Here is a 12,040-nt window from a genome sequence, read left to right on the forward strand (position 1 = left end):
CCCACACCTCTCTGCTCCCCACACCTCTCTGCTCCCCACACCTCTCTGCTGCAGTTCAAGGAGAGAGTGGGGGCTGAGGGGTCAGTGCTTTCCTATATATTAATTTAATCGTTGCTGCCTCTGCAAAAAAATATATAATAATATACATATATTTTTAAATGTCTGCTGAGACGTGCTTTTAAGATCAGTGACAAGTTACAACAAATGACATATCTTCGTCAGATTCTTATCAGGTCATCTGAGAAACCTCCAAGGTAACTAGCTAGCTAGCTTGTAATCCTGGAAGTGTAGCCAATCTTATATATAGATGTATGTAATAATTATTAGCTAAAATACAGTTATGTTATGCTAGTAAAATAATTTTTGGGGTTAATATATAATTGGCTACTGATGTCAGTGAGAATTAAAACTAAACTGTCCTCAATTTTCAGAAGAGTTTCAAAGGAAGATAACATAATTTAATTTGCAATAGAATGTTCTAAAGAATTCACCAGAAATGGGAGATACCTAATCAGTTGCAAAACTGAATGCATTCAACTGAAATGTGTCTTCCGCATTTAACCCAACCCCTCTGAATCAGAGAGGTGCAGGGGACTGCCTTAATCAACGTCACTGGCGCCTGTGGAGAAGTTGTTGTTGCGGGTTAACTGCCTTGCTCAAAGGCAGAAGGGCAGATTTTGACACCTTGCCGGCTTGAACCAGTGACCTTTCAGTTACTGGCCCAATGCTCTTAACTACTAGGCTAAGTAACCTTCTCACAGTCATTCAACAACAAAAAATATCCCAGGGGGCATGCCCCCAACCCCGCTCCAGGTAGACCCCACATGCCCCCCTTAATTTCCAACAATTCTAGAAACCTGTTTCTTGAGTATTGTAGATTGAGGTTGCAAGCAGGGAAATGGGGTGTATACAGATGTGGGATCTTAATTTGAGCCAGTTTGGAAAAATTATCCTGCAACAACATGAAATGTGAATTATTATGTGGTTTATAATTAATTGACATTTCTAGTAGTTGATTTATTTCTCGTAAGGGAAAATCAAGTCTGAAATGTCAAACCTTTTTTAAACCTCAAATACTCTACAAGTTTAAAATGTCCTGTTCTTCTGCAACAGGGTGATAAAATTAAGATCCTACATCTGTAGCATTTGGGATATTTCCAGTGAGGGAATGGGGCTTGTATGCCTCCAGAAGGCTGTTGTTGTGCTTGCCACGGGCCATAAAGCCATTAAAAACCTCTTAATCAGATGTGGCTTGCTCACAGCACATTACTTGAACTGTCAGTTCTTTTATGCTGACTTTGATGGATACATTTACTAGTTGAAAGCATGGGAAAAACACTGCTCGTAGCGCCCAGCATGGAGTGCATGTGCTTATTTTAAGGTGTTGCTAATGTGTTGCATTTTAAGAAAATAAATAACTAACTGAATGGACTTGGCAGATCAAACGTTTACCTTTTAGGATGGGTTTAAGGGTATACATTCTTGGGTTTTTATATGTAGCCCATCGCTAGTTCGCTATCTGCTGCTTTCTGACTAATGAACTGTGCTTCATTGAACCCTGCCACTCAATGAAATGCAAGAGATAAAAGCACTTAGAAGATCCTTGAGTATGGCAGGCAGGTAAAAGGAAAAGTCTCTGTTCCTGGGGTGAAGACTCCTTTAAAAGCTGAAACGTGTCTGCTTTTTGTTCACCTCTAAAGATAGAGCAAGTGTGGCATGTCATTGTGCAGATACATTTTCCATTAATGAATTTTTTTTTTTTTGGTCCCCATCACTCCACTAGAAATTGACTTATGTTGTTGCCTCTAACTCCAGGGCTCTAATTTGAAGAGGCCTGTGCTAAGATATTGATTTATGGATTTTAATCAGTTGTCTTATTTGGCATGCAGGAATGTCAGATAGTTATAGATATGCAGAGCCATTTTTTTCCCACCCTTGGCCTGCCCTGCTGGGAACTGGCAAAGTCCAGATTAATGACTGTGGAAAGGGCCTGTGGTCTGCTGGGTTCAGGTTAATCATACCTGGTACTGCTCTGTGAGAGTTGGCATCCTGATTAACTGAGGATTCGCTTAACTAGCTTAGCTCTGTAAACACCCTTCAGCAACTATTTTGTTTCCTTCCAAAATGCTGTTTCATATCTCATGGACTAGGCTAATAGCTACATAAAATTAATTACTAAAACATGTCTAACAAGAAATACTTGGCCTGGCCTTGCATAAAACATGTATTTGTATACCTGTGGCATTTTTGTATGCAGTGATAGCTAGTTGCACACAACAATAAACCAAGAAAACGTCAAAGACAATTGAAAGATCAAATGACAAAATAGCAAGTTTATGTAAATAAAGCCGATATATTAAGCCTATTCTTGGACTAAAAGGATTTTCTTATATATTTCAATAGACCTTCAACTGTGTTGTTTTTCCTCCTACTGTAATGCTTAGAATACAACACACTGCCGCTGTCTTAATTTACTGTACTGTACAGTCTCTCCTAATTCAGCAAGCATGTTGGTGAGTGTAATGGATTTTGCAACCAGTGTTGAATTAATTATTTCAGTTAGTAGTTTCTGAAATAAAAGCTTGTGTCAAAAGTCTAAGATACTCAGAGAGCTTTGAACCGCCAACAATGGCTCTTTCAGCTTGCAATTATCCCATCAACCAGCCCAAAAGATCCTTTGTTACTAGGATGAAAAATGTATCTTAAATTAAAATGCTCCATTTATCCAGTAAATGATTATGCATATAATCATTTGTGTATTGAGGCATGACGCATTTCCATTATCTAAAAAATAGTTTTTCACTAGCGTGAGAAGTTGTCACATTGAGTGGCTTTTCATTTTCATTTCGTTATGCATTCTGAGGTTGAACTTGATATGTCATTGTCAAGGTTTTAAAACTCCAGTTGTGGAACCACCGGTTTCAATATATTGTTTGAGGAAACCTTTAAAAAATACAGTTAATAACAGCTTTTATTCCCCCCCCACCCCTCCCGCTACCCATTTTTTGTTGGTAGAAAACTACAAAACAGGTTTACCATGACAGGTGATAAATGGATGCTGTGGGGGAATCTATCTGCTGCATCAACAAATTGAAAATGGGATCTCCAAAAGATAACAAATTACAAGAAGCCAGCAATGATTCACACAGAGACCAGCCACAAGTAGTATTGTAGAGATCCCATTTTCCTTCTCCTTATAGTCATACTGCTGGCAAAGTGACAAATTCCCCCCCAAAACAATCTGCCATGTATGATAGTTTGAAGTGTAATGCATTTGGTGTTTGAATTAATAATATGCATTTCTGTTTGCTCAAAATGACTATCATTATTATTAGCTTTGCTGACCTGCTCAATGAACACCAGGAAGCAGTATGAATTACATTTAAAATACCTTTCTCTCACAACCATATATAAAACAGAATGACCTAAAACAGGATTATCTGTGTCGTTCTCCTCCTCCAGGACTGGGACAGCAGAGAAATAGTAAACAGTGTGTGTGCCTGTGTCTGTGTGTTTGCTTTTGTGCATGTGTGCATTTGTGTGTGTGTGGGGCACAATAGTAAAAAGTGGACGGATGCCCTTGTGGCCGAGGGCCTTTCTTTTAGGAACACTGAGATAGGTATCATCAGCACCATGTCATACTTGAGATCTAACCCTGCTGCCGTCCTCAGTGTATAATAAAACTGAATAGCTGTCGGAGAGCGAAAATGAAGCAATTTTGGCATATTTGCAATTCCTTACAGCTGACAACACAAGTTGCAAAGGCTGTCGCTTCATCTCCCAGTAGGTGAGGAAAGGCCCTGAGGAAGAGACAAGATGAGGAAAGTAAATGAGGATTTCTCTTTTCATGTTGAGAGAAGGATCGTCTTCACTACTTTGTGTATTCCAACAGCAGGAGGGTGCTGGCGTAGTATGCATGTTCTTTACCCTGGCTGACAGAGAGCTCATGTGCAGGGGGATAGGCTATGTGTGTGTGTGTTTTGTCTGACTATAACACCTCTCCTCTCTTTGTGTGTTGACAGCTGCAGGACTAGACATCGCCACAGGAGAACCACTGCTTGAATTTAAGGTAAAACAGCATAATCCATAAAGCTAAGGTTTATCATTCAGTATTTATGGTTTGGAAGTCAGCATGTATATTGTGTTGACATGTACAGTATTGCCTTTTCAATGCATCCCTCAGTAAATGAGATGACAGTGAAAAAGCACTGGTTTGTTATATAAAACAAATGTATTTCACCTTTATTTAACCAGGTAGGCTAGTTGAGAACAAGTTCTCATTTACAACTGCGACCTAGCCAAGATAAAGCAAAGCAGTGCGACACAAACAACAACACAGAGTTACACATGGAATGAACAAGCGTACAGTCAATAACACAATATAAAAAAGAAAGTCTGAAGAAATGGCATGAGGAGGTAAGGCAATAAATAGGTCATAGTAGCAAGTAATTACAATTTAGCAAATGAACACTGGAGTGATAGATGTGCAGATGATGATGTGCAAGTATAAATACTGGTGTGCAAAAGAGCAGAAAAGTAGATAAAATTAAAACAATATTGGGATGAGGTAGGTAGTTGGGTGGGCTATTTACAGATGGGCTATGTACAGCTGCAGCGATCGGTTAGCTGCTCGGATCGCTGATGCTTAAAGTTAGTGAGGGAAATATAAGTCTCCAGCTTCAGCGATTTTTGCAATTCGTTCCAGTCATTGGCAGCAGAGAACTTGAAGGAAAGGCGGCCAAAGGGGGTGTTGGCTTTGGGGATGACCATTGAGATATACCTGCTGGAACGTGTGCTACGGGTGGGTGTTGTTATCGTGACCAGTGAGCTGAGATAGGGCGGAGCTTTACCTAGTTATAAAGCTATCATCCCTACTACTATACATTTGATGAAGCATTTAGAGACCAGTTTTATTTCATCTTCAATTAAACCTCTAACTTTTCTAAACTGGTTGAAAACAAGTGAGTTATCACTTGTTGCATGAGGCAAAGTATCCTGATGCTCAAGAGGCCAGAGTAACTGTCTGACTGACCTGGCCACGCTTAATTGTTACTAATGTGATCACAGCATCATAGCCAGGGCTTAGCACTGAATAAGTAATGGCGTACTGTAGAGATTCATTTATTAGTTCCACACAATAGCAGATTAGGATTTTTTATGTACGACGGGAGGTAGCCGGCTCAGAGACTCTAGATGCCTCTGGGATATGGCATCTTTAACTTCTTAATGAAATACTTAGAGGGATTGTTGTTACTGTGGCGGGGCGGCAGACATGAGATGAAAGGGAAGTAAGCCACTGGAAGCCTTAGATCATGATGCATGCACCAGTCACACACACACACACACACACACACACACACACACACACACACACACACACACACACACACACACACACACACACAGACCCTAATGCTGATGAGTTGTCCTCCCAGGGCAAGGTACACTAGACCTGGCAGTCTAACGGGTGGCTGCCTGTTAATGAATTAGACCTGGAGTCACCTCTCTGGGATATGTTGGGAACTGAACAGATCAGAATTCAATGCCCCTGGTACAGGCAGTGGTGATACATGAATAATCTAGCCAAATCTTACCCTGGCTTGATCAATAATGGATGATTGGGAATGGATTGGTTTCACTTTCTACACGTTCCGCTTCCTACACTGCATCATAAAGCTTGTTTCCAAATGAGTAGAGGTGTATCAAAATATCTTATTAATCATAACCAGTCAAATCTTACTAGGTGGAAGTCACGATGAAACAAAGCTTTATGAGTCTGCAATTGTTAGCTATGTCTATTATTTAGTTGATAACATGCTCCTGTTGAAGTGCTTTCAGTTTTTTTCTTCTTCTTTTTTTCCTCCACTCCATATACAAACATACACATACGAACAACAACAACTTACAGAGACGCACACAAGCAATGACTACGTCTCATTTGCCCAGGCCTGCATGCTCACACCCCTATCTCTAGTGCCTGCTTTATTGTTTGCCACTTGACCTTAAATTGTATCAATGTGTTTTTCCTCGCTCACCAAAGCTATTTCAATATTTCAATAATACAATTATTCGATTTTTCATTGTATTAATGATGGAGGATCTTCCAAGAGTTCTTCCAAGATGATCATCCAGGTGCTTTTTGGCAAACTTGAGTCAACGTTTTGGACGAGATGGGTCCCATTATGTCTTGTGAAAACCAAACACTGCCTTCCACAGAAATAACCTTATACCAACGGTCAAGCATGGTGGTGGCAGTGTGATGCTTTGGGGATGCTTCGCTGCCTCAGGACCTGGATGACTTGCCTTAATAATCCCAATTGAGATGTTGAGGCAGGACTTAAAACAAGCAGTTCATGCTTGAAAATCCACAAAAGTTGCTGAGTTAAAGCAGTTCTACATGCATGACTGAGCCAAAATTCCTCCACAGTGATGTGCGAGACTGATCAACAACTACAGGAAGCATTTAGTTACGGTCATTGCAGCGAAAGGTGGCACAGCCAGTTATTGAGTGTAAGGGGGCAATTCTTTTTTCACACAGGGGCATTGTGTGTTCAATAACTTTGTTAATTAAATAAATAAAATAATTATACAATTATTTTGTTATTTGTAAACATATTCCTATTATCTAATGTTAGCTTTTGGTTGAACATTCAGTATCAAAAATAGAGACAATCAGAAATGGGGCAAATACTTTTTCACGGCACTGTGTTTGTTGTCACTTATTAAGCATCCTAAGTATTCAATATTGTTAGTGGTCCGCTTACTGTAGATTGTGATTATTTTCTTTTTCCTATTGCCATTATTTAATTCTTTCCACATAAAAGTTATATCCTGAGATTTTTGAGTATTCTGAAAATACTTTTAGCAAAGGGGGCATTGAGTTTACAATATTGGTCAGGTAGATCAGAAAGATCATCTCCAAAGTATCAGGAATCAAGGTAAGACCCAAATGCAGACTGTCAAAGTAACACTGTTTATTGTAGCGACAGGGGCAGGCAAGACAGGTCAAAGCAGGCAGGAGTCGAAGATCCAGGGTAAGGCAAATGTACAGGATGGCAGGCAGGCTCAGGGTCAGGCAGAGAGGTCAGGCGGGTGGGTATAGAGGCAGGACATGCAAAGGTCAAGAACCAGGAGGACGAGGAAAGAGAAGCTGGGAAACGATAGGCGCTGACAGGAAAAACGTGTGGTTAGCTTGAATGAACAAGACGAACTGGCAATAAACAGACAGAGAACACAGGTATAAATACACAGGGGATGATAGGGAAGATGGGCGATACCTGGAGGGGGGTGGAGACAAGCACAAGGACAGGTGAAACAGATCAGGACGTGACAGTACCCCCCCCCAGGGACGCAACCTGGCATTCCACCTGGGCGAATACCTGGTTGACTGGGGTGCCGGTGGTGAAAGTCGGCGATGAGGGCCGGGTCCAAGATGTCTTTAGCACCTCTCTTCTGGGCCATAACCCTCCCAGTCAACCAGGTACTGGAAACCCCTGCCCCGTGTTCGAACCCTCAGGAGGTGTTTCACCGTCTACGCTGGCTGGCCATCGATGACACAGGGGGAGAGATGGGCCTAGAAACAGAAGTTAAGAGACAGTTAGACATGGTTTTGACTCTCAACACAGAAAAGGTAGGAAAATACGGAGGGTACAGGGCAACAGTGGACGAACAGCAGAGGGGCTAATGATCTTGGAGCGGGGGGGGACAGGTCTAGGCTTCTGAGGGTATAGCCACGGCCCTAAAGCAACTTGCCAGTGCCTCAGACTTGACCTTCCTGTATACCGGTCGGTGCTGCAGAAGCGAAGTGGCCCTGGCCATACTGAACCCCTCCCGGAGGTCCTGGTACTCTCCAGAGCTGGCGGAGAGCTCCGGGGAAATTTCCAAGCCCCCAGGAAGATGTCCCGGGGCAGGCAGAGCTGCCTTCAGGCAATGAGTGTGGCAGGACTGGGCTCCAGCCCGCGATGGCACCAGTAGCCCAGTTAATGGAGGGATTGTGTCGCTGGAGCCAAGAGAATCCCAATATCACAGGAACCTGCGGAGACTCAACCAGCAGGAATTGGATAGCCTCGCTGTGGTTCCCCGACACGCGTAGGCTGACGGGGGTGGTCTGGTGGGTGACACGGTCTATAAAGCGCCCATCCAGCGATCTAACACCCATGGGAATGGAGAGGGGTTGAGTGGGGATGCCCAGCTCGGATGCCAGGGTAACATCCATGAGACTCACATCGACCCCAGAGTCGATGAGTACCTGGAGAGACTTGGACTGGTCGCCCCACAGCAGGGTGGCATAGAGAGTGTGGCGAGTAAGAGGAGTAGAACAATTATCTTTCAGACCCACCAGTGTACTCACTCCAACGAATGAGCTAGCTCTCTTGAAGGGACAAGTTGACACAAAATGACCGGCAGTACCGCATTACAGGCAATTCTGGGTCTCAAGTCTGCGTATGCGTTCGGCTGGAGGCAGCCTAGCCCTGCCGAGCTGCCTTGGCTCGGGAAGAGGTGAATCATCAGTTTCCGGAGGCTCTTGAAGGGACTCGGGTAAGCACGGATCCTTTCGGGGACTTCCAGAGTTTATTAGCTGCAAGGTGGGATCCCTGAGGGAGCGATTGGAACCGCAATCGAACCTCTTCTCCCTCCTACGTTCCCGTAGCCGACCATCGATCCAGATGGTTAAAGCGATGAGTGAGTCGAGATTCGTCGGTAGTTCTCGGGCTGCCAGCTCATCCTTTACCTCCTCCGATAACCCATACAGGACCATGTCGAACAGCGCTTCCGGTTCCAGGTACCCTACGCTGCTAGCGTGCGGAACTCCACCGCATAGTCTGCCACACTGAGGGTGTCCTGCCGAAGCTGGAGTAACTTCCGGGTAGCCTCTCTCCCGGGTCGCTCAAACTGGGCATACTTGAATTAGTCAGTAAAGATATGAAGGGGTGACTGACGAAATGACTGACGAAAAAGCTGTGACAATGGATAAAGAAACAAACAAGCTAAAAGTTACAGTCAATACTATAGAAACAGATGTTAATGAACTTAAAAAGGAGAACATCTTTCTGAGAGAAGCATTCCTTGATATACAGACCAGATCTATGACAGAAAATCTAATACTTTCTGGTATTCAGGAAAGAGAACAAGAAGTTCCTGAAAGAGTAGTGAATTAATTATTTCTTACAGCGCTTCAAATCCCAATCGATGTTGTTGATAAAATCCAACTCGAACGTGTACGAATTCTTTCTTACAGCGCTTCAAATCCCAATCGATGCTGTCGATAAAATCCAACTCGAACGTGTACACCCTTTCGGACAACGAGGACAGAGTTATGAGCGCCCAATCGCTGCCAAATGTGCTTTCTTTAAAGATAAATAATGGTTAAAAGCCTGTGTAAAATACACGTTGGCAAGAAAATAGGCATGTATGATCAGTTCTCGAGGGAGATTGCAGAACGGGGCAAACTTCTGTGTCCAATCTTCAAGCAGAATGGATTAAAAGGGAAGCGTGTAGCTCTCGTAGTCGATCAACTGTATATTGACAACCAAATGTTCCGAGACACAAAGACTACTCCATTGCTATTCTAAAAATGTAAAAGTTCTCATAGATGAGTCGAATAATGGAACACCAAATTCTAGCCATGGTAGGGATTGTAATAATATATATTTTTTAAATAGATAAAAAAGCAATCAAATTAAACAAATGTTAAATAAACTACAACTACACTATACCATTCAAGATAGGGAATGTTGTAAAATAATTATTTAACTTTCCATTTAAAGTATTTTATAAGTGGATAAGACAGGATTAGAAGAAAGAACATCTAGCAAAATAATACATCTTCAAATATAATGAATTGGAACACAAAAGTACTCAATCAACATGGTGGAGATGTGTGGATGTATTGTGATGGAAGGTGTGGTGTGACAGTGTTTGGAAAAGCGTGGAATTAAGTGAGTGAGTAAGGAAACTGTTGCATATCCCAGAACCAATGTGTATCTGTGAGCAGGGTTTGCGAGAGAGCTTTCAGTTTTGTGCAGATGAGGGATATACATCTTAAAATAAATTCTACATCTAATTTATTTATTGTCCTATCATGATGGAACGGTCCCCAACCCTATACCCCAGACACCCATCTGAGTGACCCATACACTAAAGAGAAGTCCTTATCTGTTTTATGGGCTTACTGTAAGTTGCCTATATGCAGCCATAACAGAAAGAGGAATGTGGACAGAGACCTATTAGAGCAGCACAGGCCCCTCAAGATTCTGAGCATGCCTGGCAGGGTTGGTCCTACAAAGCCAGATGGGAGGGCATAATATACAAGGAAATTCTCAAAGCTGCTAATGAGAACCTTGACGACCTTGTACCTAGCTGGTGGGGATTCCGATGGGGTAACCCCTCCCAGGTAGTGGCAGTGCTGGCAACACTGGCTGCAGTAACCCATGGGAAAGGGGTCACAGTCGGACAATCAGAGAGGGGGCATATTATTGTGACCCTTGTGGCACAAAATAATCAAAGGTCTGACTGCACAGAAATGCTTGGGAAAGTGGTCACAACAGGGGACCAGTGTGTGTGTGTTTCAGGGGAAGGGGGTGTTTCTAATCTCTAGGATTTAGGACCTAGGACTTGACATTGGTTAATAAAATCACCCCATATTTGCCAATTTTGCTCAATCTTGCATGCTTTCTCAAACAGCTGTAACTGTATATGCATTCGTAAATCAAGTCCTTTCGTGAGTTGGGCTCTGGGATGTAACAACCGTTGAGCATCTGAGCTTATGGTTGATTGTGGGGGAAATGGGTTGAGTGTGTAAGAGTATATGTGTGGGTGTGTGTGTGTGTGTGTGTGTCCCACATCTGTTGCTAGGGAGTAAGGATGTTAGGGACAATATAGGATGAATCACAATAATTGTTTTCTGAAATAATAATTGCTTGACAAAAACATAATGCAATGACAATCCTGGTTATAAGTAACAATCCTTTGCATGAACTGTCAACATTATTACGCAATAATTAATTAAGATATGCAAGATTTTTGAATATACGTCGTTTTTAATAGCTATATATGAAGCAAATTGTGTTGAGAGCATTAGAAATGCTTTCAGAGGTTGATCTGCTTCTGTTCTGTGGTTGGCACTGTGTGATCTTTTCGAAGGATGGGTCCTGGCCTCTCGGGGGCCCTAGGGATCCGGGGGGACGGGGGTGGCCTGCCGGTCGATGGGATGACAACCCAACTTGGGATGGGGAGGGGCTTTAGCAGGTGGAATAGTGGAGAACAATCGGAGGGTTACTTAGTAGCAATGCAAATATCATAGTACAGCTATATATAGATACTCAATCACTATGATACTTTTTAATGATACATTTACAAATATATATTATGATACATATATTTGAAACTTGTATCTCATTATGGTAATTGTATAGCCAGTTATAATTGTAATGGCTTCGCAGATAATAAGAAAAGACTAACAATATTTATCTGACTTAAAGAGAAGGAATATAACACAATTTGGGGCGGCAGGCAGCCTAGTGGTTAGAGTGTTGGGCCAGTAACCGGAAGGTTGCTAGATCAAATCCCTGAGCTGACAAGGTAAAAAGCTGCCGTTCTGCCTCTGAACAAGGCACTTAACCCACTGTTCTTAGGTTGTCATTGTAAATAAGAATTTGTTCTTAACTGACTTACCTAGTTAAATAAAATAATATCTATTGTTTACAGGAAACTCATTCAACAATTTTAGATGAAGTTGTGTGGAAAAAGGACTAGGGGATGAAATATACTTCTCCCATGAGCAAAGAAACTCAAAAAGTGGTGATGATAATAATTAACAGTAATTTTGATCCGGATGTGCAAATCGTCCAAACATATCTGCAAGGTAGATGGATGATTTTAAATATGTTATTGGACCATAAACAGATATGGCTCATTAACCTTTACGGACCAAATAATGATGATCCATGTTTCTTTGAAAATATATATAATACATGATCAACCCTACAAGCAGTACAAGACTATTATTATGGTGGGAGATAATGATACTGTTTTAAATACC

General features: G+C 42.1%; 1 protein-coding gene across 3 annotated transcripts in view; it reads left to right on the top strand.

Moving 5' to 3' along the window:
* tnr (tenascin R (restrictin, janusin)) overlaps positions 1–12,040 on the top strand; it is a 164,904-nt gene that overhangs the window by 68,918 nt on the left and 83,946 nt on the right. For all 3 annotated transcript variants that reach the window (XM_014190611.2, XM_014190618.2, XM_014190614.2), the window contains exon 2: positions 4,023–4,069. The gene's annotated coding sequence lies outside the window, so the exon portion shown is untranslated. The remainder of the gene's footprint in view (positions 1–4,022; positions 4,070–12,040) is intronic.

Source organism: Salmo salar, chromosome ssa03 (assembly GCF_905237065.1).
Source record: "Salmo salar chromosome ssa03, Ssal_v3.1, whole genome shotgun sequence".
In the NCBI taxonomy this organism is placed as follows: domain Eukaryota; kingdom Metazoa; phylum Chordata; class Actinopteri; order Salmoniformes; family Salmonidae; genus Salmo; species Salmo salar.